Source organism: Festucalex cinctus, chromosome 9 (assembly GCF_051991245.1).
Source record: "Festucalex cinctus isolate MCC-2025b chromosome 9, RoL_Fcin_1.0, whole genome shotgun sequence".
In the NCBI taxonomy this organism is placed as follows: Eukaryota; Metazoa; Chordata; class Actinopteri; order Syngnathiformes; family Syngnathidae; genus Festucalex; species Festucalex cinctus.
In genome coordinates this window covers 18149089-18171848 of record NC_135419.1, presented here as the reverse complement: position 1 = coordinate 18171848, position 22760 = coordinate 18149089, and the positions used below count along the sequence as shown (strand labels likewise).

Below are 22760 nucleotides of genomic sequence, written 5' to 3'. Positions count from 1 at the left end.
TACAATGCTGCCTTTACCAAAACACTCGCGTCTCAAATAAACTTTCCAGATTTGTATAAATGGAAATGTCAATCCGTTTCAGGCCCACGTACCCAAATAATAATAATAATAATAATAATAATAATAATAATAATGTTTGCAGTGTTTTAACAGCACTATAATTTATATTTAAAAAACATGACAATTAAATAGAATCAGTTTGTGCATCATGATTTAATTTGTCGCAGCCCCTGTTGTATGCATCTTGGCCAACAGATGGCATTATAAGACAGTCGGGGAGACAAAAAACAAAGAAGAGTTTCACAAATACTCACTAAAAAAAAAGTCACTAAGCTGTGTTAATTTTGAACTTTAATCTTGTAAACTGTCACTAATGATTGTATAAATTTCTTTTTTAAATTATTTTTTTTCTGATACTACTTATTTGTTTATATGTTCAATAAACAAGAACAAATAAACAAATATTGGTCATTCTCCGCAGAGGATAAAGGATATATGCCACTTGTATTATGTGTTCAATTATCTAAGACTTAAAGTGTTATTACGCCACAACATTGAGGGTATTTGTTAGCATGTCTGTGGAGTTTAATTGTTTGTTAGCATTACGCTAAGTGGATTTTTGTTTAAATTTATTCGCAACAAATATGTAAGCTATCTCCAAATTTATCAAGCAAACTAACACTTCATTCAAAACTTGATTCCAAATCCAACAAAAATAGCATTAAAATGAAAGCATCCGAGGGAACCCTGCAGACATTTGACATTTGTCATAATTCACTCGGTTCCTTGACTTCTCTCATCTTTTGGGGACCATTAAGCACATTTCTGTCCTCAGCATTACCCCATCAACGTCTGCGTGGATCGTCCTCCAGGAAAACTGTAAATTATGCAATCGGGTCAGACGCGCACTTGGATGTGAACATTAACGAAGCTCGTTTGAGTTCGGACACAGCCGCCGTCTGGGTATCCTCGCCGCTGGCTGGGGCCGGCGTAGGTGACATTGCGCGGTGATCGTAGCTGACTGCAGATCAGCCGGAGGCGGCTGCTGAAGCCGAAACTGGAAAGCGTGCCGGTTGATCCCCACAATGGCGGCGGATCGCAATGCCGCGGGGATTGCGAGGCTCAGATTATTTCCGAATGCTCAAAAGAACAAAGCAATAGCTGGAATGGACAGCAGTAAACTGGGTCAATATTGCTATAAAGTGCCCTTGGTGTGCTTATTAGAATCAGTCAGTCATCGGAAAAATGAAACGCTTCATCAGCAACATTTGCAAAGTCTCTTTACATGTCATGATTAGATAATTGTTGATAACATATGCAAAGGCTACACTGAGAAAAATGGTGTGTTGAATTTTATTTCTTCAAGTGGTTGCTGTTACGGCTGGCGGCTCGGGCCCGCCGCCGGCTCCGCTCCCCTAGTATGTATGTGTGTGTTTGTGTCGGCTGGTGCCCGTATAATGGTATTTCAGTTTGAATGCGCCAGCGCGACACTTTGCTTGGACGACTGTGCCAGCGCGATGCGCTGATTGGACGACTGTGCCAGCGCGATGCGCTGATTGGACGACTGTGCCAGCGCGACGCGCTGATTGGACGACTGTGCCAGCGCGACGCGCTGATTGGACGACTGTGCCAGCGCGACGTCCTGGGCGGTGGTCGTCCGCCCCTACGCCCTCGGTGGAGCAGCTCCAGCCCTCTCCGCCAATCGCCGACTACCACCTGGCCGGACTGCTCCACCATAAAAAGCGCTGCATTGCCGCTCCTCGGGGCGGCTGGAACTACTCAGTGCAGCTTGCCTCGTTCGTGTCTCTTTCGTTTTTGCTGTTGGTGTGAGACACTCGCTAGACCCGTGAGCTGGGTAACCCATTTTTGTGCTCTTGTGTAGACTTGTATTATTTCCATTTTGGTTATTGTTGTTTCTCCTCCGTTCTGTCAGTTCTGTCAAATGCGGTTATTATTTGTTCACCTTCCACTTCCACTCCCTTGTCAAACCCCTGCCTGAAACTTCAATTAAACTACTCAGATGTTAGAGTCAACTCCGTGTTTATCTACTCCATATTTTCTGTTATTGTGTTACTTCCCTTCCCCTTGACGAGCCGGGCGTAACACATTGGGGGCTCGTCCGGGAGCCAAACTCCCGCGACAATAATAATTGTAGATTTAATTTCCGGGTAGGGGACAAACATTATTGTGTATATATATATTGTGACCAGACAGGCCAACGATGGCGTCTTTTGATTTAAGAGAGTTTATATTAAATCCCTCAATGGAGGATCTGCACCATTGTAGGAAAGTGGACCTAATAGAAATTGCGGAACATTTTTCTATTTTTGTTCCGAGCCAAATTCGAAAAGATGCATTGAAAGCCCTTGTCAGGGAGGGGTTGGTGGAATTGGGCACTTTGCCAGCAGAGGAACCGCTCCCTCCACCCAACCCAGGGTTCACAACACCTCCTCAGGACAGTACGAGGCCCGTCCTGGGCCCCCCCATGGCTGAGGCAAAGTCCGAGGGTGATGGACGGCCCGATCAACCGTTCCTTCGCTCTCGTTTAGACCGCTCATCCAGTGGGACAACCGGCCACTCGTCTACTGAGGCGCGGCTGAAAGTGCGCCTAGCCCGCCTCAGAATAGAGGCCGAGGAACGGGAGAGTGCAAGAAAAGCCCATTTGGAGTTGGAGGTTCGGAAAATGGAAATTGAGGCGGATAAAGCTGTTAAATTTAAACGGCTGGAGCTTGAAGCTCAGCGTGGCCTCCCGAGCCCCGGTCCTGCTGCAGCCCCGCCTTCCACCTCTCAACCCTGCTCTGCTTTCGATGTAGGCAAATACCTTCCCCTCATGCCCGCTTTTAGAGAAAGCGAAGTGGATTCGTATTTTTTCGCTTTTGAGCGCATTGCAACGGCCCTGCAGTGGCCGCGTGAAGTTTGGCCTCTCTTGTTACAATGCAAAATACAGGGAAAAGCCCAGGAAGTGGTTGCTGCATTGCCACTGGAAGATAGCTTATGCTACGAAACGGTGAAATCAACTATTTTACGCGCATATGAACTAGTACCTGAAGCCTACCGTCAAAAATTTAGGAACTACAAAAAAGCCCCAAACCGCACCTACGTCGAGTTTGCCAGGGAGAAGGGAACCCTTTTTGACAAGTGGTGTTACTCAGCCAAAGCCGATACTCTCGCTACTATACGGGAGCTGATCTTGCTTGAGGACTTTAAGAAAAATCTCCCTGACCGGGTTGTGGTATACCTAAACGAACAAAAAGTGAAAACCCTCGCCGAAGCCGCTGTTTTGGCCGACGAGTTTGTTCTGACACACAAAAATGTATTTAATGTTCATGTTGACAGACCTCGTGTTCCATTTACGGGTTCTGCTGAGAAACCCGCTGCCGATAGAGTCAAAAACACTGACCGAGAGTGTTATTACTGCCACAAACCTGGGCATGTCATCGCGTTCTGCCCCGCGCTAAAACGTAAAGTGGGTCCGCCCGCTTTAAACCCAAAAGGCGTCGGGTTAATTAAATCTGACCCGTGCACCTTAGTTCCCGACGCCACCAAAAATCCTGACCCTTGTTTTAAACCATTTATTTTTCAGGGATTCGTTTCTTTTTCGGGAAAAGCCTCTGACCAGCGCCCCATCCATATTCATCGGTCCTGAAGGTCAGAGAGAGAAACTTTTACCTAAACTACAAGATTTTAAACCCACGCAATGTGTAAAGAATTTGGGCGTCCTTTTTGACTCTGAGCTAACTTTTAATCCTCATATTAAAAATGTAGCCAAGATCGGTTTTTACCATCTTAAGAATATTGCCAGAGTCCGCCCGTTTCTCTCACAGGCCAACACGGAGGTGCTGATGCATGCTTTTATTTCTTGTCGTTTAGATTATTGTAATTCCCTGCTCTCTGGTCTTCCCAAAAAGAATATTTCAGTCCTACAGCTCCTTCAGAACTCAGCTGCACGTGTGCTGACGGGGACCGGAGGGCGGGAGCACATTACACCAGTTTTAAAATCGCTGCATTGGCTCCCCGTGCGTTTCAGGATTGATTTTAAGGTGCTTTTATTAGTTTTTAAATGTCTTAACGGTCTTGGCCCATCTTATTTATCTGACTTGCTTTTACCCTATTACCCCTCGCGGCCTCTGAGGTCTTCTGGCAGCGGCCTTTTAACTATTCCAAAGGTGAGGACCAAGACACATGGTGAAGCTGCCTTTAGCCACTATGGTCCTCACCTATGGAATGGCATGCCAGAGAGCATCAGGTCTGCAGAGAATATTTATGTTTTTAAGAGGAGGCTTAAGACTTACTTTTTTAGTTTGGCATTTGATTGACCTTTTTTATTTTTATTTTATTTTATTTTATTTTACTTATTATTATTTTTACTTTTTTATCCCCTTTTATTTATTTAACTTTTAATCTATATTGTCTTGTAGCTTTGTTTTTATTTATTTATTTTTTCTATCGTGTTTAACCGTTTTCTTTTAGTGTTTAAATGTTTTTATTTGGTAGTTATAAAATTTTTAGCTCCAGTGTTTTCTCATGGGGGAGCCTCCACAGTGAGAGGGATGCTTGGTCTTCATCCATCTCACTGTGGATGAACTCCTCCTGGGTGCCTTTCCTTACAGGGTACATCTGTGCCCCGCCATGTTGTGGTTTTCATGTGTTTGTTGGGTTTTGGGTGTGTCTGTGGGTACGATCATGGGGATGGGGGGGCTTTTTCTTTCTTTTATTTTATTGCATTATGGATGTCCAGCACTTTGAGTTGCATTTTAAATGTATGAAAGGTGCTATATAAATAAAGTTGATTGAAAGTTGATTGATATTCTTAGAGATACCGGGGGTTCACAATCAGTTATTTTAGCCAGCGCACTGCCTTTTTCTCCCGAGTCAGCATGTGGTTATGGGACGGTACTGCGAGGGATAGAGATGGGATATATTCCTCGGCCTGTTCACCTCATTCACGTACAATCCGACCTCATTTCCGGATTTTTCCCAGTTGCGGTGTGTCCCGAATTGCCCATCGAGGGAATACAAATGTTGATGGGAAATGATATAGCCGGGGGTAAAGTTACTCCAGCCCTGCAGGTGGTAAATTCGCCTCAAAGAAACGATGAGGGTCCCCCAGAACTATACCCCATCTGTGCCCTCACGCGCGCGCAAGCCCGGAAAAATCCTGATGTTGATTTGTGTGATAGTATTTTTGCGTCTACCATGTCTGACTCATCCCATAAACCTGATTCTAAAAAGTCGACTTCCGCATCCCAGATCCAAGCTGAATCTCCAACATTCACTCGTCTCCTGAAGGCTAACGAAATAGCCAAATCCTCCCTTGGAAACGGTCAGTCAAAAATGAAAAGTCGTTTTGACAGAACAACTGTGAACCGTAGTTTCAAGGTAGGTGATAAAGTACTCGTGTTACTTCCTGTTTCGAATAGCGCATTATCTGCAAAGTTCTCCGGTCCTTACATGGTGCAACAACAGCTTAATAAAACTGACTATGTAATTAGTACGCCGGACCGGAAACGAAAAACCCGTAGATGCCACATAAAAATGCTAAAACAATATAATTCCCGCGAACCCAAAATAGAAGCGGCCAAAAGTGGCCCGCCCCCAAAACATATCGACGTACCGGATGCAAAACTTATCCGTCAACGTTCCTATCGGGTAAATCCCACCAAACGCCTTCTTATGAAACAAGAAGCTGAATACCTATTGAAAAACGGATTGGCCAAACATAGCTTTAGTGCATGGAGTTCGCCTTGCTTGGTATCTCTATTGCTCGCTCTCCAACACTTCGAGGTATACCTTGGGTCCAGCTCTTTGCCGATTACTGTGCATACCAATCATAACCTACTTGTCTTTTTTGTCACGCATGTACAACCACAACCAACGACTTATGCGGTGGGCGTTGCTAGTACAGGACTTCAACCTCACCATCCGCCATAAAAAGGGGTCGGAAAACGTTTTTGCTGATGCCCTGTCCAGGTTGTAGGTACGTTTTGTTGTACGGTGTTGTTTTGATGTATTTGGACTAATATCTTAAGGGGGGGAGTGTTACGGCTGGCGGCTCGGGCCCGCCGCCGGCTCCGCTCCCCTAGTATGTATGTGTGTGTTTGTGTCGGCTGGTGCCCGTATAATGGTATTTCAGTTTGAATGCGCCAGCGCGACACTTTGCTTGGACGACTGTGCCAGCGCGATGCGCTGATTGGACGACTGTGCCAGCGCGATGCGCTGATTGGACGACTGTGCCAGCGCGACGCGCTGATTGGACGACTGTGCCAGCGCGACGCGCTGATTGGACGACTGTGCCAGCGCGACGTCCTGGGCGGTGGTCGTCCGCCCCTACGCCCTCGGTGGAGCAGCTCCAGCCCTCTCCGCCAATCGCCGACTACCACCTGGCCGGACTGCTCCACCATAAAAAGCGCTGCATTGCCGCTCCTCGGGGCGGCTGGAACTTCTCAGTGCAGCTTGCCTCGTTCGTGTCTCTTTCGTTTTTGCTGTTGGTGTGAGACACTCGCTAGACCCGTGAGCTGGGTAACCCATTTTTGTGCTCTTGTGTAGACTTGTATTATTTCCATTTTGGTTATTGTTGTTTCTCCTCCGTTCTGTCAGTTCTGTCAAATGCGGTTATTATTTGTTCACCTTCCACTTCCACTCCCTTGTCAAACCCCTGCCTGAAACTTCAATTAAACTACTCAGATGTTAGAGTCAACTCCGTGTTTATCTACTCCATATTTTCTGTTATTGTGTTACTTCCCTTCCCCTTGACGAGCCGGGCGTAACAGTTGCACAAAAAAAATCATCTGGATCGAGAAACATTTCAAGTTGATGTAGGGTATAGTTGACTTTAAAAAATTTATCTGGTTACAGATGATTTTATTTCATGTAACCAATCAGCGAAATAAAATGAGACTTTTAGAGTGTAGCCATAAACTGTTTTATCATTTCAAATTTTTTGACCGACTTTAGAGCGCCTCATTGTTGGCCTCGAGTATAAGCACGCTACTCAGAGAGGAGGGGACTTTTTCTGTCTGCTTGTGGACAGGGGCTTTGGGATCGGGCTGGATTTAAAGCGCCTCGTTGTCATGGAATTGTGTCGGCAAAAGAAAGATGCTAGCCAAAGTAGCGTCCATTTTTCCAAGTTGTTGAAGTCGTATTTGATTGAGATTTGACAGTTGTGTAGGGTGTGGGTTTTAGCTGCTAAAGCGCTTGAAATTTCGCAAATTTCAAGCTCCATTTTATATCAGTGATAATTTTGTCACTGAAAAATTTGTCATATTTTTCATTACGAATTTTTTTTTCAGACGAAAATGAAATGAAAACTAAAATAGAAGCCATTCATTGGGACAATAACGATAACTAAAATTGACTGACAATTTTTTCAATGACAAACGAAAATAAAAACAACTAAAATTCACACAATCCAATCAGAAGGAATGAAATGCGGGTTGGGAGAAAAGAACCACTCAATGCAGCAGTAAAATTAATCTCGAGCAATTATTAATTTTTTTTATTTTTTTTTTATGTAATTTTTTTTTATTTAGGTAAAAAGTTATATTGTCAGTTCAACATGCTTCATTGAAACAATGAAGACACACTGTTGTATTAAATGTGTCTTGCCTGTTAACATACAGTTACTGTTTTAATTTTCTGTATAAAAGTTGAAATGTGTGCTGAAGGAAACTCGACTAAACTATAACTTTAGTTGACTAAAATTGCTCTTTTCGTCGACTAAAATTGGATTAAAACTCAAATGCAATCAGATGACTTAAAGGAATTCATTTTAGTCAATAGACTAAAAGTAAATAAATAAAAAACTTGTCAAAAATAACACTTACCTAGTGAGTTTATTTTTTAATCATTGAAATTTTGCAGGGCTGTTGACAACTTTTCAAATTAAAATTTCACTTTACGGAGACTTAGCTCAAAATGTCCATCCATGCTAATTTAGAATTAGCTTAGCATCAGCTTAGCATCAAAATTAGCATCATCTTAGCATCAGAATTAGTTTAAGATTAATCTTAGCATTAGCATTAGTATAGCATTAGCATGATAATTTAGCATTAGTATAGCATTATTTTAGCATTATTGGATTATAATTCAATTCATCAACAGCAATTCTCATCTTGCAGTCAACATCAACTTAATACAATGTAGTTCAAAGAGAAAATGTCAACTTACAAAACATTTATAAATGTATAAATAGGTCATGTTCCCGACCAGAACCACAGTGGCCTAACGCATTTCATCCGCCGCGTTTGCCGGCGACGTCAGCCCGGAGAGCAATCAATAGAAGCGTAATGGCGATGGATGGCGGAAGATGAGCGCTTGGGAGGAGGAGCAGTGCGCCACACTGATAGAGAACCATCCCGAGCGGAGGAATCAAAAGTAGGGCAAAGCGCAGCAGCGAGGCGAAAAGTGGGTCTCTGTCTGCACATGGAGAGTAACGTCGTGAAAAAAAAAAAAAAACACACAAGCAGGCGTTGGATTGGTGATCTTACAACGCCGGGCTTTTAAATCCTAAACACATTGTTCTCGTCTAATTCCTTTGTCTACATGACATAGCGATGGCATCCGAACACCCGCCTGTGGGGAGGTGCTGGGTCATTTGGAGGCCAACTTGAATGTTATACAGACGTTCCACATGAAAACAAACGCGATGTATTTGTTGTACACGTGGGGAGGTCGGCCGTACAAACGGAAACAGGGACCACCCGCCGCGGATGGCGCCAGCAGTAATCTGTTTACGCTAGCATCTAAATCGCCCGTGCCAACAGTTAAATAGGAATGAAAAAACTATTTCATACTCATGAAGCCGCTGTCGGTCCCCGCTGTGCTAATGAAGTCATCGAAATGCTAGAAAGAGAAGGCAAATGATCCTATGGCAAAAAGGGACAATTATTATTTTTGTTTGTTTGTGAATGTGTTGGATATTGCCACACTCATATGTTTTGTTTTTCTTTCCTTCTTCACATCTGCTGCTCATTTAACCCAAAACTACTCCAGTCCTCTATCTGGTGTCCATTTGCACGCATGGAAGACTCTCCCACATAAAAAAAGTCAACATTACTCGTGTCTGGCACTCCAACCAATTCTGAATATCATGTCAAGAACACAGAGAAAGCCACAGGTTGGCAGCAAATAACAGCTGTAAAGTCAGATTCTTGACATTGCCCATATTCGACACACAGCATAGTCCTTGCTTTTTTATTTTTATTTTTTTTAATTTTTTTAATTTATTTACTGGGGAATAGGGAATTATAAACACTAGTAGCTTCATTTAACGCAAGCATGGCATTTGTATTTTGTCTGCGGTTCTGTGTTTGCTAGCAATTGTGCATGTGAACTCTGAGTCTCACATCATCATGAGAAATTCACCGGACATTTCATTAGGTACACTTACAGGGGCACTTTGAGAGAGTTCAACTTCTGCAATAATGCTAATACTAATAATTAGTATCATTAGTATTATCGTTAATATCATTAACATTGATAAACGGTATTTTTATACACATAATAATAATAATAATAATAATAATAATAATACAGGGCGGCACGGTGGGTGAGTGGTTAGCACGTCCGCCTCCCAGTTCTGAGGACTCCGGTTTGAGTCCAGGCCTCCGGCCTTCCTGGGTGGAGTTTGCATGTTCTCCCCGTGCCCGCGTGGGTCTTCTCCGGGTACTCCGGTCTCCTCCCACATTCCAAAGACATGCATGGCAGGTTAATTGGGCGCTCCGAATTGTCCCTAGGTGTGTGTGTGAGTGTGGATGGTTGTTCGTCTCTGTGTGCCCTGCGATTGGTTGGCAACCAGTCCAGGGTGTCCCCCGCCTACTGCCCAGAGCCAGCTGAGATAGGCGCCAGCAGCCCCCGCGACCCTTGTGAGGAATAAGCGGTCAAGAAAATGGATGGATGGATGGATTTAAACTTGCGACAACTTGCAGTTCAGCACCCGCAGCTTCATTATAGACGTTTTTTTTGTTGTTGTTTTTTAAGCCAACACCTGTGATTTATTTATTTATTTATTTATTTATTTAAAGTTGTATCCTCCTGACTACCAGGAAATAAATATTGTCCAATCATGTTTATTTTGATATTCCCCAATCTTTGTGAAGTAACTTGAGTACTGCAAAAGAAAATCTTTGAAAAAAATAAATTATTTTTAAGCTATGTTGCGTCCACTACAAAGGACATTTTTTAAAACTTAAATGCTAGGCTCAAATACAGTTAAAATAATTCAAACAATACTTAATGTGTTCTTAAGAGACTTATAGAACACATGCTAACAGTATAGAACACATGCTAACAACATTTTAAAGCCTAAATTTGTTCAATAAAAAGTGTTATACACTTACTTTTCCTCTTCCCTAAAAAGTGCTTGCACTGAGGGAAGCCATTTTCTTTTATGATGCAATCAAAGGTAGCAAAGCTCCACCCTACACATTTGGTATCATTGGAAAGTTCTGAATGTCTTCTATAGAGCACAAAATGAGTTAATTCAATCGTATGCACTGCGTGGGAGATATTCAGGTTTAAAAAAGGTCCACTACAGAGGACAAATTTGAATTGTTGGTAGTCAGGAGGTTACGAGCACTTTTTTTTTTCTTCTTTTTTTAAAGATTTTTTTAGGGTCCCCCCCCCCCCCCCCATCCTTTTTTTAAGATTAATGCATTTCAATGGCCTATATTTATATGGCAATTTTTGCAATTCATGGGTCGACTCAGTCACTATCATCTGTAAAAAGTGGAGTGCACATTTTCAAGTTGTAATATCACCATTCACCGCTAGATGGCAGACAGCAGTTGTGTTTACACCAGGTCTTATATTGCCCTATTCTACAACGCAAGTAGCCCTTATAATATTTTTGCGGATTTGGAATGGGGGGGGGGGGTTGGTTGGTTTATGCACAAAATGATTATTTTTTCTGTTCAGCAGTTTTGTGCTGTCCTTAAAAAAGTTTTTATTATTATTATTATTATTATTATTATTGTTCAAACCCTTATATGCACATTAACTTTGTCCGTTGCGTGCAAAGGTCTCCATGGCAGTGGTACAGATACTACATTACTGTATTCTCTTTTAGTGCCATCCAGAGTAGTGTTGATATCGAAGCTGTTTTTTTCATTCTCCGTGCTGTTGCTTTACAAGAAGAAAGCCCCCGCAAGCACAATTTAGGATTACAATCAAGTACGTGTGCTCCATTGGGGCCTTCATAACAAAAGGCTGAACATCTTTGTTTGACCAAAAGGGGAGTAGTAATTACACAATGTCATCTGTTCCCTCTGGGTCCTCCCATCCGACGAGGCCCTCAAAGCAGCTACGCAAGCAGCGCGAGGTTACGCTTTAACACGATCGAATCATTCCGCACAGCACACCGGAGCTCATATGACAGCGAGGCTGAAATTTCTGTGGCTAAAGCAAAGCTGCTGTCGTGTTTTTTATGTTTAAAAAGGTCGCCGGCGAAGAAAATCGCAAAGGAGGAACGTTCCTTGATCTTCGGGCGTGACCTGCGATGGGTCAAAGAGATTAGGACGTAAATCGGCAACACTCGCGCTGGCATTCAGGAGCAGATTAGGAGATGGAGGCTTCGTGATAATGATGATGAGGAGGAGGATGATGATGATGATTTGCATGAGATCATCAGTACTCCCAGTTGGCCCATTACATCACTTTACCCGCAAACACGCAACAGAAGCCCGCCAAGATCGCACGTGTGCGCGCACGCCCGGGAGCCTTCTTTGCTGGCATTTTGATGAAGAGCCGCTGGTTCTCATCAAAACCCGTTTGCTGACCTTTTCCGTCTACATTATTAGCGCATGGACACAGTCCCGCGTTGACAGTTTTTTCAAAAGTCCTTTTTAATATTCCTGCCAGGGGAAGTGTGTGAAAATAATAACAGAAGTGAAAGTGAGAGAATAAAATACACAACACATCTGTCGATATGTTCTGACAGCCTGTGATGAGATGCGCAGAAGTCCAAACATCGCTCCAGATACTGGATTAACAAGCAAATGTTAACGGTTGCCGTTAGGCTATGGAGCAGACACACGAACCTTTAAAATAAAAACGAGAACATACTCATGTGATTGAACTATATTTTTGTCATTTTTAAAGGGAAACTTGTCTCACGGAGCCATTTTCAGCAGTAAAAAGTTCATATTTTGTTTATAATGTGGTAACGTCATTATTTTTCATGTACAATTAATACCTTTAAAAAAGTAATTTTTCTACTTGCTGTCGACTGATGATGACGACGACTTCGCCTGTGATAAGGAAGTAGGTAACGACCAATCATGGTTCAGTTTACTGACCAAACCCAGAACACAGGTGAGCCATGATTGGTCGTTACCTACTTCCTCAGCACAGGTGATGTCATCATCAGTCCACAGCAACAGGAAAAGCTGGAGCCTATCTCAGCTGGCTTTGGGCAGTAGGGGGGGTACACCCTAAACTGGTTGCCAGCCAATCGCAGGGCACACAGAGAAGAACAACCACCCACACTTACTAGCACACCTAGGGACAATTCAGAGCCCCCAATTAACCTGCCATGCATGTCTTTGGAATGTGGGAGGAGACCGGAGTACCCGGAGAAGACCCACGCGGGCACCCAGGAAGGCCGGAGCCTGGACTTGAACCCGAGTCCTCAGAACTGGGAGGCGGACGTGCTAACCAGTCATCCCACCGTGCCGCCCCGTATTGCATTCACTTGAAAAAAAATAAAATAAAATAAATCTCCTGTTTTTCTGACTAATTTTTTTGGGGAGCTTTGTTTTGAGTATTTTGTCTCTTTTACTGAATATTTTTTTCTGTCATAAAAAAAAAAATATTCAGAAAAACAGGTGAAAAATTTACTCAGAAAAACAGGGGTGAAAACATAAAAAAAAAAAAAAAAAAAAAAAAAAAACTGAGTAATTTTTCCTCCTGTTTTTCTGAATAATTTGTTTCCGTTTTTAGGATTTTTTTTTTTTTTACAGAAAAAAAAAATCAGTAAAACAGAAAAAATATATATTCAAAAGAAAACAGAAAAAAACTAAAAAAAAAAAAAAAAAAAAAAACAAAGCTCCCCCCCAAAAAAAGTCAGAAAAACATTTTTTTATTTTTTTATTAAGTGAATGCAATACGCTTCCGTGCCTCAGCAATACCATTTAAAATCATCAAAATGTGATCCCATATTAAAAAAAAGTTAGCCCACTTGAATTCTCAGTTGGATCAAATAAAATGGCAGGTATGGTGTTCCACAGGGTTCAATTCTGCGGCCTCTTCCGTTTTCCTTGTATCTACTGCCCCTGGTTTCAATCTTAAGAAAACAGTGATTGTTCTTTTAAAGTGCGCTATAAATATAGTTGAGTGATAGGAGACAGCGTTCTAACTGCATGATTTGCGATGCCAAGTTGAGCAATTCAAGACCAGCACAACAAGCCTAACATTTGCAGGTAGATCCAGCAAAAAAAAAAAAAAGAGCAATCATGAGTATACCCCCATTGCCGACACTTTAAAAGTCAAGCAACAGCTCAAGCGTGAAATATGAAACAGGTGTAAGTCAACAAGAAGTTTTGTCTTGATGGGATCATAAATCACTTATCTGCTTTCGTTATTTCCTAAGAAGCTGTAAGCATAAGAAAGGGAAAACAGATTTCCCCCCCACAGATCACTTTGACGACACCGAATTGGCAAAAGCAAGCGCGGAACAGCCTGGACACGTTCCAGACAATTAAGCACTATTAGCGGGCAAGTAAACAAACAATCAGTGTCAAGGCCAGCTCGTTAAAAAAATCCGCACTGAAGAAGCGGACGGGCCAAAGAGGCAAAACGATGGACTCCAATGACGTTCTTTCGCCTTCGACACACAAAAAATTGTATTTCTCTCCTGGCTTCCAATCGTCCCTGGAAGTCATCTTCATTTGCTGGCATATGTTTGCATCATGACACAAACATAAGCTGCGTATTGGCATGGCAAGCACGACTGGCTGGCGCGCTCCTTGGTGAACTCTCACGTAAGACACGCTTTTATACAGCAACGCAAGATTAGAGTCGACAAACTGCTGACAACACTAGTTTAAAAATCACTGTACGTACACAACATACAGCTCGGGAAAAAGGTTGAGTTTTTTAGATGGCAAAAGTAGTGCTTGGAGTACATCGAAAAATTATTGGATGAAGGAAAAAAAACAAAACAATATTGGCCATGCCAAAAGAAATATGAAGTTTTGTTTGAGCACAGTTCAGTTTGTCACCAAAATGAATGTGAACTTTTTATATGTATTTGTTTATTTATTTATTTCATTATTTGACATCTTTTTTTTTCTGCCAGTAGATGAATGCACTAAATGACAATATTTGAATTTTGTAGTTATATCGTCAGTAGTTTATTTTTTATTTTTTTCTAAAGTGTATTTTACTCAAACATAAAGGTACACTGTGTAAATTGCAACAAAAGCACGCACCCACAAACACACATACACCATTTGTAATTCATGATACAACTTCAAATATGAAGTGAATCAGGTCTGTATCGATATATTTGTTGATACACCTGGACTTTCAGTCTCAAACAAAGTTGATTTATTGATATAGAAGGCATGATACCGCTTACATTTCACATAAAAAAAAAAAAAAAATTGGTTGAATAAATAAATAAATAAATTGGACTGGCCTGCTACTTGGGAAAATTTGGGTTTGTTTTAATACAAACCAATCCAAAGTTGGGTCAAATTGACCCAAGTAGCAGGTCGGTACAATATTTGATTAAAAAAAAAAAAAAAAAAAAAAGGGGGTATTTTTGACCCAGCAGTTTTTAAGAGTGGAGATGTTTAATTAGGTATATCTTTTAAACACTGAAGAACTTTTGGATGCAATGAAAAGTAGTCAGTAAGTAAGTCATCTGAAATAAAAGTGTAAACCTACTCAGAATAATTCATAGCTAAACCCATGGCAACAAAAGTGAGTAGACCCTTAAGTAAAAATGTGGCAATGCGTGTTACCGACTGTGCTCAATTTGGATATTTACACTTAGGGGTGTACTCACTTTTGTTGCCAGAAGTTCCGCTATTAATGGCTGTATTTTACTTTGAGGAGAGAGTACATTTACACCGTCATATAACCTGTACACTGACTTGTGTCATTGCTTCAGTGTTGTCCCATGGAAAGATTTCATTAAAAATGTCTCCACACTTGTAACAGTACTGACTTTCAGGAGATGCTGGAATTGTTAAATTGTCAATTATTACTGGCTATTCCTTTTATATATCATCGTCGTGTTAGATTATTTGGCACGGCCCTTCATCAAAGAGGTACTTTGGGGAAACTTCAACATGATGAAGAAAAAAAAGAAAAAAAATTTTTTTTTAACGCTTTTAGAAGATCCCCTAAAAAAAAAAAAAAGGTCAGCAAAGCGCTGCCAGACTGCGGATGTGACACTGACGCTCTCCTGCCAGCCAAGCCGAGCCGAGCCGGGCATCTCCAGCCACCAAATCGCATTAGCACACGCATCATTTATTCATCAATAACGTAGAATCTGACAAAACATAGTCAGAGCTGAAAGACAAAAGTGCAAAGGTAAAATGAAGCAAGCTGTCAAATTGGCACGTTGCATTTCTCTTGTGGACTATGGGCGACCAAAACTGCTTAAATTTAAAAAAAAAATGACTAAAAAATAAATAAATGACTAAGAGTGAAAAAATAATAATAATAATATAAAAAAAATATAATTTGAAAATTATATAAAAAAATATAAATGGCAATACATCCGTTTTTATTTTCACTTTTTGTCATTTATTTATTTAGTCATTTATTTATTTAGCCATTTATTTCTTTTGAATTTTGGCAGTTTTGGGCCGTACTGCCAAGTCGAAATGTTATTCAAATGAGGGGGCGGCCCTAAGCGCATCTTGGGTTTGACTCCACCGTTGCAAACTGCCTGTCATTGGTCGAGGGAGCAGATCAGTGAACAAGGAAGTCTTGCCGGCTTGCAAAGAAGAGCTCCAGCAATGGACGACTATCTTGTCACTGTCTGCTCTCACTTCTTGTCTAGCAACTCAAGTCACAAGTTGAGGTGACAGTGGGCACGATCGTCGTCCATTGCTGGAGCCCTCCATTGCAAGCCATCAAATGTTGTTACAGAAATAGCACAAAAATACTCTGACGATCTGAAGTTTGGCTTTTACAGATACAAATGTAAATCGGAGCATTTGCGAACGGTTAGGTAGGAATCGACAGTTAAAAAAAAATGTTCCAAGAATGTGAAAAGTAACGGAGTTCCACAGGGATGCGTAGTTTGACCAATAATGATTGAGTTTTGAATGAAAGTGGCAAAATATTAGGGCCCCACATACGGACAAAAAATGGAAAAAGAAAGATCCTCATTTGGACCTAATAGAAGAAACACGACAGGTTTGCTCCTTGCAGCAGTGTTAGATGGAAAATTCTTCTCTGCGGTGCACCGATCATTCTCAAGAATTGATTTTTTCCTTACAAATAATTCTATTGTTGATAAAACTGCTATAAAAATACATTCTATAATTATAAGTGATCATGCACCAGTCTCCCTCACTCTACAAATTGACTCTACCTTTAAACTACCCCCGATATGGCGTTTTAACATCTCATTACTGAAAGACGTAGAGTTTGATAAAATTATTAGAAGGGAATGGGCAGATTTTTTGGAAATAAATGACTCTCCAAATATATCTCCATCTCTCCTCTGGGTATTGTCAGTCAAACATTAAGCGAACATTATTCTCAACTTATTAAGTATTCTGTTAATTATATATGTGCAGATCCAAAGTATGGATCGTGTTGAATTATGTGGTAGAAGGCAATAAAAGTAACAATTAAGCCAGTAAAACAGAGTGCTTGTGCTCTTCAACGATTCTGGAACAGTCTCCACAGTTTGCGCTTTTATTTACAAAAAAAAACAAAAAAAAAAACAAACTTTTATTTCATTTCAATTCCATGCTCCAAGTCCATGGCAGGTCTCTTCTCTGGTGCAAAGTCCTTGTCCATTCTCTCCACATAACGTTGCAGTGTGCTGTAATATTGTTCACTCCTTGAGAAAGTGTATAGTGCAGAGATCTCCTCCCAGGCCTTGTGGTTGGGGAAAGGGAACGGATCGGGATCCTTATTCTCAAAGAAACTTTGTAGGTTTCTATCAGCCAGTTTGAAGGCATACTCCAGAGTGTAGGCATCAAAGTGCTCCTTTTCTTTCTCCACGTAGCGTTTCCAGAACGTGAGCTGCAGGAAGCTAACTTTGGAATGGCAGTTCGTGTAGCAGGTACCGAGAAGCTCAAATGTGGCAGTGACGATGATGATGCACCAGCCCAGAATCTGAGATTGGGCCCTGAACATCAGCAGCAGATCCATGCGCTCATCATCAGACAACTTGGACCTGCCACAGGGAACTCTGGCCAGCTCCTCTCGACACTTCATGGTCTTGTTTTTACAGAAGAGGTCCACCACCAGATTATCGTCAAGACCACTGACAGCACACTCATAAAAAGTCCCATTGAGCAGAGCCACAGAGAGCCACATTATAGGAGCCACACAAGCCCATCTGAAGATGCTCATTAACACTCTGAAGCATCCAAAGCATCTTCCACGGGGACAAAGCTTCATGGGATTGAGGCAGCAGACAGTGTAAAGCCTCCACAACCTGGCGCTGAAGAACAGACCCAAGACCAGGAGCACAGCCGCAGGTCCGAGCAGGAATGTGAGTCCATAGGCAAAGTTCTGGTCATGGTTGCAGGGACACTGAAAGGAAACCATGGAAAAGACTCGCTCCCCGCCTATCGTCAGGAGAGCCATAAAACTGTAGCCAATTGTGGCTTTCTGGTTCATGAAGAAACACAGGACGGCCTGGAATTTATCCATGGTGCCAGTGAGGGATTTAGATGCGCTCCACAAGTAATAAACCAGAAAAGAAGAGACAGCAGAATGAAAATGTGAACTATCAAGCACTAGACATTTGCTAGGTCTTGCCTTGTTACAGCTGAAGACAAAAACAGCAACAACAAAAAAAGCAAACCCCCCACCCCCCGGAATCCCCAGGCCGCGGCAGCACCAAGGCCACACCCACGCCACCCGAGCGGACACCGGTCGGGTGGCGTGACGCCCGGAACACCCCCGCCCCAGCCCCGGCCCACACCCCCGAGCCCAAGGCCGCAGAACGAGGCCCGGCGGGTCCCCACAGCGCCCCACTGGTCCCAAACCCCCGAACACACCCCGACCCCCAACACCCAAATACCTCCACCCCCCCCCAAACAAGCCGCCACCCCCCCCCCCCCCCCCCCCCGACCACCGCGAACCCCACCCCCGGTTGACGGCTTCTTTCTTTGGTGGTGGTCCTTATGCATGCCAGATTCATCGCACCAGCATCTACTGAAACTCAAACAGAAGTTGCCTCTCCCTCCCACAGCCCCTTGAATCAGTGGGTGCTGGTGTCTGTGGACCTCACTTTGCTTTATCTATCCTTCCCTCCTTCCTCTCTTTAGTTTTTCCTCTGGTCACTTGAGATCTCAATTTATTGGAAGTTTGAGGCTTCTGGGGTTGGCATAAGACTCGGGTTTTGTAACCACGCAGGAGGGGTTTGGTTGGTGCTGGATTTCACTTTGATGGATTGGATGTACTGGCTTCTATGTATCTCACTCTGCCTCATCGATCCTTCCCTCCTTCCTCTCTTTAGTTTTTCCTCTGGTCTCTTGAGATCTCGTTAATTTGTTGGAATTTAGAGGCTTCTGGGGTTGGCGTAAGACTTTGATTTTGTAATCATGGGGAAGGCAGGAAGTGTTTGGTCGGTGCTGGATTTCACTTTGATTTATCTTTCTTTTCTCTTTATTTTTTCTGACCTTTTCTCTGGTCTCCTGACCATTTCAACCTCACGACTCTGGCAAGACTCTGAAGTACCTGGTTAAGGCGAAGGGTAATGGGATATTTATAAGGTTTTAGGTGAATTAATGAGTATAAATTTATACATATTTGCACGCGCACGCACGCACGCACACACACATACACACACACACAAAAATAATAATAATAAAAAATAAAAAATAAAATAAAAGAGCAATGATGATAAGACGTTGAATCGGTAAGATTACCGAATGAACAATTCTGAGCTCTTACAAAAAAAAAAAAAAGATGGAAAATTGTCAGAATAGAAAGTACTGGCACCATATGCTTCTGTGTTTACCCGTCGATGTGGATATTCGTCTGTCTGTGTATCTATAAATCTCAGAGCATGCGAGTATGAACACAGGCTGTCGGTCGCCTGCATTATGGATGCCTTATTTACACGGATCTGCCCCCTCGGGCGTGCTGTTTTGTTTCAGCTGCTGAGAGACGGCGCACAGTGAAAAAAAAAAAAAACTCTTGAGGAAAGATGCAGAATTCAGAGACGGTGACACAGATTCAACTCAAGAGAATGCTACAGAAAGCTGATTGGTGGCAGGTAGCGCACACGTACGATGAAGGGGAGGCATCGGGTTCACCCTCACATTTGCGTCCTTGCGTTTCTCCGCAGCTCCGATGCCCTATTGTGACTTATCTGTGGCGCCACAGGTCCTAACCCGATTCTCTCGTTTGTGCTCAAGCAACCACATTAACGATTTGAACCGACTGACTCCTCTGCAGGGAAACTCGATTACGCGCGCTCCAAAACAGTACAACCTGTATCAGTCTTTTCTCTCTTGCTCTAGATTTTTTTTTTTTTTTTTTTTTTTATAGTGGGGGTGGGGGAGGTGGTGGGGGGGGCATGGTTGTTATAGTTTTGGAATTTTCATTTTAGTTTTTTTTTTGTTTTTCGTTTTGTTTTTTGTTTTAGTTATTTTTAATTAGTTTTCCCGGCGCGTCCGTTTTATTTTATTTTTTTATGCTTACCGTAGTTTTGGTTTAGTTTTATTATTTGTTTTACTTTAGGTTTTGTTTTTTTTGTTTTTTTTTTAAGCGTGTATTACTTGTATGCAATATTTAATAAACTCCATGTTAAAATGAAAAAACGAATTAATTTCTTACCTAGCGTTGCTCTTGGCTGAGTTAAATGAAAAATCAGGCGAGGCGAGCCATTGGAGCCAAAAGTCAAAACATGCAAAATTGTCACCTAGGAGCGACATCATCTGAAGGTGCTCTTCTATTGGATGGTGTTCGATGACGTCACTTCTGCGTGACACACTCTCAAACGTCTTTATTCAGGTTAACACTGAAATAACTTAAAATCACATTTTAAAATCATCCCCAAAAGGCTCATTATTAAATTACTTACCAAAGACTAAAACCAAGGACAATTTTGCTGTAATTAGAGTTAGAGTTAGAGAATTTGAGTTTTAGTTAGTTATGTAAGCATAAAATGTAGTTTCAGTTGTTTTTTACAAAGCGTTTTCGTTAAAATTGCTTTTTGATTTTTTGTTTTTTTGTTAGTTTACACTAAATAAAATAACTTTGGGGGACTGGAGTCACATGACTTAGATTGAGTCGGACTTGAGTCACCAATTGTTGGGCTTTCGTAGATAACATTCATTATAATATACAACACGTTTTTTTTCCATCCATCCATCCATTTACTTGGCCGCTTATTCCTCACAAGGGTTGCGTGGGGTGCTGGAGCCTATCCCAGCTGGCTTCGAGCAGTAGGCGGGGTACAGCCTAAACTGGTTGCCAGCCAATCGCAGGGCACACAGAGACGAACAACCATCCACGCACACAAGCACACCTAGGGACAATTCGGAGCGTCCAATTAACCTGCCAAGCATGTCTTTGGAATGTGGGAGGAGACCGGAGTACCCGGAGAAGACCCACGCAGGCACGGGGAGAACATGCAAACTCCACCCAGGAAGGCCGGAGCCTGGACTCGAACCGGAGTCCTCAGAACTGGGAGGCAGACATGCTAACCACTCAATCACCGTGCCGCCCACATATTATTTTCTTTCTTTAATTATGTCGTACGGCGAACTTGAGCGTCCTGAAAAGCGCCTATAAACTGATTTATGATTATTATTATTATGATTAATTATTATTATTATTATTACAAATAAAAACTTGGCTATGGCTGAAGACTCAACTGTTTTGGAGTCAAGTCTCAAGTCTTGCATATTGTAAATATACATTTTGAAGGTCATGTGCCATCTGCAAATAGACCGATTTGTTGTGACTATAAGCAAGATTGTTCCCTTGTGACTTGCTTAATTAATCCAAGTAAGAACTTGACTCTACTTTCTTGATTTTTTGCTTTTTTTTTTGCCACAGTAACCTGCTTGAAACTTCTGAAAGTTAAGACATGTGACACAACCGTTGTAACTGCAGTTACAACTCCAAAACACTAGTTGGCAGTGTGTTCATATTACAATTGTTTAATACTAATAATAATTATTATTAAATTATTTATTATTAATAATAATAATAATAATTTAATAATTTTTCCAGGGTAAAAAACATAGCAAGTCTGTTGGCAAAACTGTTTAAAACAAAAAGAAAAGGAAATGTTGAAGTCAAAATTTCAAGGCAACAAACCGATAAAATATGAAGTTGGGCAATTCAACAAATATGTTTTGCCCTTGTGAAAATTGGCATTCATTCTCATATTTCACAACAAACAAACTAGAGTGTACAGTTAATTCTTCCTTATATTGCCACCTCCCATCTTAAAGATACAAGTATAAACAACTTGTGCTAACAAACACTGTCACCTTTAATGCCAATAATTTATATTTGAAAGTGCAGAAAATCGGCACGCACATGTCATCAACAACCGGACAAAATCTGCTGTGTCACCACGTCATCTGAATGTTGCGTTTGTGTTGCCTGCTCCCCACGTGCTTTCCCTCCATAATGACGTCTTCACCAGCAGCTTATATAAGAGCAGGAGTCCCCTCCCCCCTCTCCTTTGTAAACTCAGTCATGCCGAGGTGAAGCTGCAGGTCAACTGAATAAAACATCGGCACTTACGCTTACAGTAAGCGGCGCTTCACACATCAGGCGAGCGCACGTGTCCGAATCCCGTCACATCACGTCACGGGCGGGTAAACCGGCATCGGAGGCACCTGGCCTCTTTCTCAGATCATCACCCAAATAAGCAGTACTTTTGCAGAAAGCGCAGCAGCTCGGAAACAATTGATATCTTACTTATCAGCAAGTCTGCAAAGGAAAGCAATTTGTACAATCGCGGCACTCTATTGGGAGCGCTGGATGATAAACGAGGGCTTCGTTGAGGCTGAGTGCCAGTAAGTGCGGCATATACAGTAGCGTGTGAAGAACGCATTCAGATTATAGAAGATTAAACAGGGGTTCGCAAACTTTTTGGGCGCAGGGACCCCTTTTTACACCAATCAACAGCGACTGTATGTATATTCCAAAAATGAAATAGTGTGGATGAACGCCTCCTGGGTGCCTTTCCTCACAGGGTTCTTCTGTGCCCCGCCATGTTGTGATTTGCCTGTGTGTCTGTGAGTACGATCATAGAGTTATGGGGCGGAGGGATGGCTTTTTCTTTTTATTGTATTATTATTATTATTATTAATTGTTCAGCACTTTGAGTTGCATTTGAATGTATGTAAGGTGCTATATAAATAAAGTTTGATTTGATTTTTAAAAGTTGCCTATTTTTAAGAAGAAAAAACAACAACATTACAAGCTTTACAAGAACAAAGTAGTACAGTCTAGGCAAAATGTTTTAGACACACATCTCATTCATTGTGTCAATTGCTAGTTGATAAGCATGACTAGTGCTCACATTGTAGAGTCTCACTGAAGGCATCAAAACTAAGAATGAACACACGTGGACTTATGTACAAAAAAGT

At 41.9% G+C, this 22760-nt stretch overlaps 1 protein-coding gene and 1 pseudogene across 2 annotated transcripts in view; both read right to left on the bottom strand.

Annotated features, from left to right (window-relative positions):
* The window catches only part of fgf13a (fibroblast growth factor 13a), a 120046-nt gene that overhangs the window by 39729 nt on the left and 57557 nt on the right, over nucleotides 1-22760 (bottom strand). The window lies entirely within an intron of this gene.
* Nucleotides 16915-17862, bottom strand: LOC144026099 (calcium homeostasis modulator protein 5 pseudogene; annotated as a pseudogene).